Source organism: Monodelphis domestica, chromosome 3 (assembly GCF_027887165.1).
Source record: "Monodelphis domestica isolate mMonDom1 chromosome 3, mMonDom1.pri, whole genome shotgun sequence".
Classification (NCBI taxonomy): domain Eukaryota; kingdom Metazoa; phylum Chordata; class Mammalia; order Didelphimorphia; family Didelphidae; genus Monodelphis; species Monodelphis domestica.
In genome coordinates, this window is record NC_077229.1 from 484,731,577 (window position 1) to 484,738,446 (window position 6,870).

Here is a 6,870-nt window from a genome sequence, read left to right on the forward strand (position 1 = left end):
CTCTAGAAAGATAATTTGCAAAAGGTGCTAAAAATATGTAGGAATTAAATTGTACTAAATCAAAACTATATGCCAAGTGAGAAATATTATTTAGGTGATGTATACAGATAAATAACACACAGGAAAATGGGATCGTTGTATATTGTCAAACAACCTAGAAGAAAATGTGTTCATATACAAGCTTATGGCATGTGCATTGTATTTGTTTTAAAGTTTATATTTTGTGATCGTGACACTTTTTACACTTTGGGGTTGTTGTCTTTTAGCATGCTACACCAGAAATGAATGAAAACAAGCAATGATATATTCAAAACATAGGTGAGAAAAATCAGGATTTACTTTAAGCCAATAAACTGAGTAGGGGGCAGCTATGTGGCTCAGTGGGTTGAAAGACAGGCCTAGAGTTGGGAGGTCTTAGGTTCAAATCTGGCCTCAGACACATCCCAGCTGTGTGACCTTGGGCAAGTCACTTGACCCCTGTTGCCTAGTCCTTACCACACTTCTGCCTTGGAACCAATATATAGTATTGATTCCAAGACGGAAGGTAAGGGTTTAAAAAAAAAATAAAATAAACTGAGGAGAATTTTAATATGATTAAAAATGAGACTGGTTGGGAAGTGGGGGGAAGAAAGGGTAAAGTAAAGTGCCTAACAAAACACCCTCAACAGGTAGGATGCTGCTACTGGTTGTAATACAGATTTTCAAGAAGAGCCATATCGTCAAAACATGTATCTGCTTTGGAAAAGAAGAAATCCTAAGATTCCCCCATCTCCACGCCCGAAAAGATGCTTTCAAGCAAAGCCAAAAATCGATCAAGAAAAATTCTCCATCAAAGTCTGTATTTCAAAATCCTTAGCATTGTTTATAATTTGAGCAGCCTGAGTCTTAAAAAAAAAAATCTCATAAAGAGATCCATAAAGAGATGCTTCTTGTGTTTGTGGTGTGTATAAAATAAGATGACACTGGGGATTTTTAGTCAGGAAGGTGTTCAAAATTCTAACCTCTGAAGTAAGCTCTTGCAGGGGAAGCTTCAACAGGGGGAGAGGTACACTCTTCTGAATCCACTAAGGTTATTTTGTGACCATACCTCATAAGCAAATCTCCCATCCTTTCTCTTATCCCCCTGGTCCAGCAAAAAAACAAAAACAAAAACAAAAACAAAAAAAAAAAACAGAAGGAATGGTGCCCAAGTGTATGAGCTCGAATCAGAAACTCAGCTTAAAAATAAATGCAGAATTTCAGATGAGAAAAACCTCTTCTCTTTCTGTATGGTAGAAAGGATTTTAGGGGTCAAGAAGAGAATTTTATAGCCAAGAGTAAAACTATTGGATCTATCAGTCTTTTCTCTCTACCAAACCTTTCCCTTATTCCCCACCCCCCCACCCCCTCTTCCAGAAGCAGCTAGTACTCCACATTTCTTTTTCCAGCCAAAGAAACCGGTTCTGCAGAAAACTTTCTGGGAAATTCTCCAAGAAAAACAGAATCAATGTAAGGTAGAATCATTTCCCTCAGAGCCGGAAGTAGAATCACCTGCAAAGGTAGCCAATTGTCCTCCTTCTGCTGCCCCTTCCCCTGATAGAATACCTATGATGTCCCTGTTACAACTAACCATAGAGAAAAATCAGGACATAAATGATGAAATGCTACAATATTTCTCTTTCCCAGCAGTAGAGCCGACTTGACACACAGGGAAATCTTATATAGATACATCAGCCTGTGCCATTAAAAATGTTTTTTTTTTTAAATTTAAAGCAAGCTACTTTTTTTTTTTAACCCTTACCTTCAAAGTCTTAGAATCAATACTAGGTATTGGTTCCAAGGCAGAAGAGTGGTAAATAAGGGCTAGGCAGTAGGGATTAAGTGCTTTATCCAGTGTCACACAGCTAGGAAGTCTCTAAAGCCAGATTTGAACCCAAGATCTCCTATCTCTGGGCCTGTCTCTCAATCCACTGAGCCACCCAGCTTCCCCCAAGCTACTTCTTAATATGGTCCTATAGCCCCAGTTAAAAATGAAGTCTGAATATGAGGATAAAGTAAAGATTCAGGCAGAAAACAATAGGAATGTTCAATTTAGAATTACCTATGACATGCTTACTGGGAAAGGAGCTTATGCTACAATTCAAAATCATTTGGCTTATAATTCACTAGTATACCAGCAAATTAAAGTCATAGCATTGCAGACCTGGCATAGACTTCCCACCACCAGTAAGACCCAGGAGCTAAGCAAGAACAGACAAGGACCAGAGGAACCTTTCCAAGAATTTGTCTCCAGATTGTCACAGACAGTCTCTAGAATTATTCAGAACCCCAAAGCAGAAAACCATTTAGTCAGACAACCTGCCTTTGAACATATTAATTCATTTTGTAAGACAGCCGTCAAATCATATCCAGATAAAGCTTCCCTAGATGGGTACTTGAAGCTCTGTATAACCACAGGATCCTCACAAGGAAAAAGGTGAACCAGTATAACCTCTAATAGAAAAACCTATTAGTTACATGTCTTGTAAATCTGTAATGTCTGTTTCATGAATCTATGTTATATGTATGTAGTCTGTATGTGTGCACTGGGAGGGTTAATTTTGGGGGGAAATGAAGAGGTCCTTTGCACCTCACTACCTCTCTTTCTCTCCTTCATTACCCATGGGAAGAATGAAGGAGAAAAATCAGAGACTGTTTGAAAGATTCAGAAATAGCATTGTAAAACCTTTTGAGTCTCCTAAAATTAGACAAAATTTAATTACGTGAAAAGAAATCTTACTATGCTCTCATTAAAGCAAGAGTCAAATAAGCTAATCTGCCAAACATTTCTCCTCCTATTTCTCACTGGCCATGAGAGAGGAAACATAGAGAAAGGGACAAATTGATCCCACTATTGAATTCTATCAACAGGTCAAAAGATACATATTTTATGAAAATCACAAAGGATAAAATACAATCTAAGGAAATTGGCCGAACAGTTTTCAGATAAAGCTACCTGTAAAACAATGACTCAGAAAAGTACAGTGACCACTCAAGTGTGAAAATGCTTAAGAAACTTGTGCCAACTCAAGCTCTCTGTAAAGTGTAAACATGAATAAGAAGTTATTATATCACCCTTATGACAATACTGTTCAAAAAATGCAGATTTCCATAATTCACCACAATTGGAATTCAGATTTAAAATAAAAAGGGAGAAACTGCAGATATTACTAATAAATGGTAAAAAAATATAAAACATCAAAAAGAATTGGTTTAAATTTAAAAATTGGTCATCTGTTATTGTGAAATGCCATTGAAGACTAATGCATTAAAATACAAGTTAGTGTAAAATACATACAACAAATGTTATATCAGAATATAATTGGTGGAATTTAATCAATTATGTAAAAATATTTTGGAATATCCATTTGAAAGTTCTGAAGTTTTAAATCAATACCCATTGAGAGTAATTTAATACAAGGTTAAAACATGCAAATTTATAGGTACAAAAATATTGAATTTTTGACAAAATTGTATATTGAGTGTAACCAAAACATGTCTATGCAAATGTGACACTGAAAAAGCTGAAAATATGTGTTTAAAATGTAAACTATGCAGGGGGCAGCTGGGTAGCTCAGTGGATTGAGAGCCAGGCCTAGAGATGGGAGGTCCTAGGTTCAAATCTGGCCTCAGCCACTTCCCAGCTGTGTGACCCTGGGCAAGTCACTTGACCCCCGTTGCCTAGCCCTTACCACTCTTCTGCCTTGGAGCCAATACACAATATTGACTCCAAGACAGAAGGTAAGGGTTTAAATTTTAAAAAAAAATGTAAACTATGTGTAGAAGCAATTTGTTAGGAATTGATCATGTTTACTTGCAGTTGACATATGATTTGTATTGTAAACCAAAAGTTTAAGGTAAATGGGTTTTGCTAATGTACAAAAGATATGATTTTATATATTAAAATAATGTTGATTCTCTTCCAAGTTACTGACCAGACCCTGCACCAGCAATCAAGAGAATGTTGGTGGAAATTTAACTTCCAACAAAATTGTTGTTAACCCTTTTCCTGTAGAAATTGGGAAGGATTGCCAGATAGCCTTAAAAGCATTGTTAGTGAGTGTTGAAACTTAGAAAAAAACTGGATATTTATTGGAAAGAAAAATTGGTTATCATGACATAAAATCAAATTTTTCCTTGTGTATGTGAAGCTTGGAAATTTTTCAGCTCCAAGCCACAATTGGTGAGAGATTGGCTGTTTAAGGTAAAAGCTTTGGGGATTGCAATTAATATTAATTTAGAGTTTTGAATTCAGATATAATTGTCTAATTAGATCATTGAACTGTATCCACCAATCAAAAGGAAAGAATAACCCTGACTCTTACCTGAAGTCAAACAATGTTATAATCCTTTGCCTGTCTTTCCTTTTGAAGCAAATTGTTATAATCAAAGCAAAGTGCAATAGTAATTGAAGCCCAGAAATGTGAATGTGTATAGCAAACAAATATTTTCCACTATTTAAGACACAGTACCAAGTTTTTGTTTCAATTGGAGTTACAATGAATCTCTTGTAAGTTAATTTATTTGTATTATCACTGAACTTGAATTGGAGTAACCTATTTTACAAATACAAACAACAAAAAAACCCTAGAATTATAATATGGGATAGAGGTTTTTGTTTTTGGTTTTGGTTTTTGGTTTGTTTTTATTTACACAGGAAATGAACATCTACAGCAAAGAACCTTTCAGGAACAGCTGAATATGAAAAAATCTAGATGACTACTCTGAAGCTGACCAAAGCCCATAATTTGGAGACAAGTCAAAAGAACAATTCACATGACTGAACAATCCATGGAGATGACAAGTCTCCCTAATACTGACCAATTCTCTCCCTTTAATTTTTATTTAGAATATTTTTCTATAGTTACATGATACATAATACCCCCCTTCCCCCGCTCTCTCTTCCCCCCACCCCCAAGCCTACAAGCAGTTCCACTGGGTTATAGATGATCTATCATTGTTCAAAACCTGTTTCTATGTTATTCGTATTTAACATCAAAACCCTAATCGTACTATGTGATCCAGTATATATTTTTCTAATGCATTTCTGGTTCCACAGTTCTTTCTCTGGATGTGGATAGTGGTTTTTCTAACAAGTTCCTCTGGATTGTCCTGGATTGTCTTGCTGCTGGTCAAAAAGTCTATTACATGAGGGGATGCCCTTCAATTGGGGAATGGCTGAACAAATTGTGGTATATGTTGGGGATGGAATAACTATTGTGCTCAAAGGAATAATGAACTGGAGGAATTCCATGGGAACTGGAATGACCTCCAGGAAGTGATGCAGAGTGAGAGGAGCAGAAGCAGGAGAACATTATACACAGAGACTGATACACTGTGGTACAATCAAATGTAATGGACTTCTCCATTAGTGACAATGCGGTGATCCTGAACAACCCGGAGGGATCTATGAGAAAGACCACTATCCACATTCAAAGGAAAAACTGTGGGAGTAGAAACACAGAAGAAAAAACAACTGCTTGAATACATGGGTCAAGGAGATCTGGCTGGGGATGTCGACTCTAAATGAACACCCTAGTGCAAACATCAATATGGAAATAGGTTCTGGAATGATCTGAAATGGATCAAGGACACATGTAAAACCCAGTGGAATTGTGCATTGGCTATGAGGAGGGGTTGGGAGAGGGGAGGGAGGAAAAGAATATGATTCTTGTAACCAAGGAATAATGTTCTAAATTGACTAAATAAAATTCTCTTTAAAAAAATAAGTCTATTACATTTTATTGTGCCATAATGTATCAAAGACTGATCAATGTTAACTATTAACCCCAGCCCAATTATTACTATTGTTGTGCTTCAGTTACCTTTAGCATTAGAATTTAGCTTTCTAGCCTTACACAATCCATACAAACCATACTTACCTTGCCTTCATTTGTTAAATTTCTATAAAAAAGGAGATGTGAGAACAGCATAAGAAGATAAGGGGCTTCCATTCCAGCAATGTGGAATGCCCAATGCACTCCAGTTTGCAAGGTCTCTGGAAAATTATAGCTTAGAAATTACAAAACACATAGTCTGCTCCCCAGCATGAGAAAAGCAAACCTTTCCCCTTCCCAAATCCTAGATGTCCTAAGAAAATAATGCAAGAGTTCTGTGAGAAGAACATACAGTACTCTATACAAAGCTGGGTCGTACATTGATATGCTGATGTGATTTATTATTCTATAGAAAACACTGCTTAGATCCACTAAGGTAATCTACATCCATTGTTTCCATCTTGTAAATCATTACTAACCATTGTCCCTGCAAAAGGCTTACCTAATCACTTAGCCTATGTCATTTTCCCTATAAAGTACATACGGCAAATCATTAAATTTTGTCACCACCCAGCAAGAGGATGTCTATGTGTCAAATCTATCAGTCTAGCAGTTCAACCCTCCTGTACTCTCCAAAATCATTTTTCTCATCCTGGTTTGATGACCCATGAATAATTTGTAGTGCATAATTTGACAGAGGGGTATACCCTTAATCCAGCCCCAAATAAGTTTATTGGACATCTCAGACTCAACATGTGCAAAACAAAAACTGTTATCTTTCTCCCCAAATCCACCTCCTTTGCTAAAATTCCATATTCTGGTGAAAACATCCTTTCAAAAGTTTCTCAGGTTCATAATCCTTGGAGTTACCCTCAACTTCTCATTTATTCCACCCCACATATGTACTTCAGCATCCTTCAGTGCTTTGGGGTATTCACACAATGTGACAAGTAGCAGGCATTTAACTTTCCTCTGAATTTTTGTTGGTTTTCAATAGTTGCCAAGCCTTCTTGAGAAATCCCATCTGCAAAGATACTGGAGTGGTTTGAAATTTCCTTCTCCAGCTCATTTTATA

General features: G+C 36.6%; 1 long non-coding RNA gene across 1 annotated transcript; it reads left to right on the forward strand.

Annotated features, from left to right (window-relative positions):
* Nucleotides 1–260: 260 nt before the first annotated feature.
* On the forward strand, nt 261–4,690 carry LOC100012084 (uncharacterized). Its single transcript, XR_463861.3, has 3 exons — nt 261–318; nt 669–1,493; nt 4,676–4,690. It is a non-coding gene; the product is annotated as an uncharacterized LOC100012084 (long non-coding RNA).
* The last annotated feature ends 2,180 nt before the right edge of the window (nt 4,691–6,870 follow it).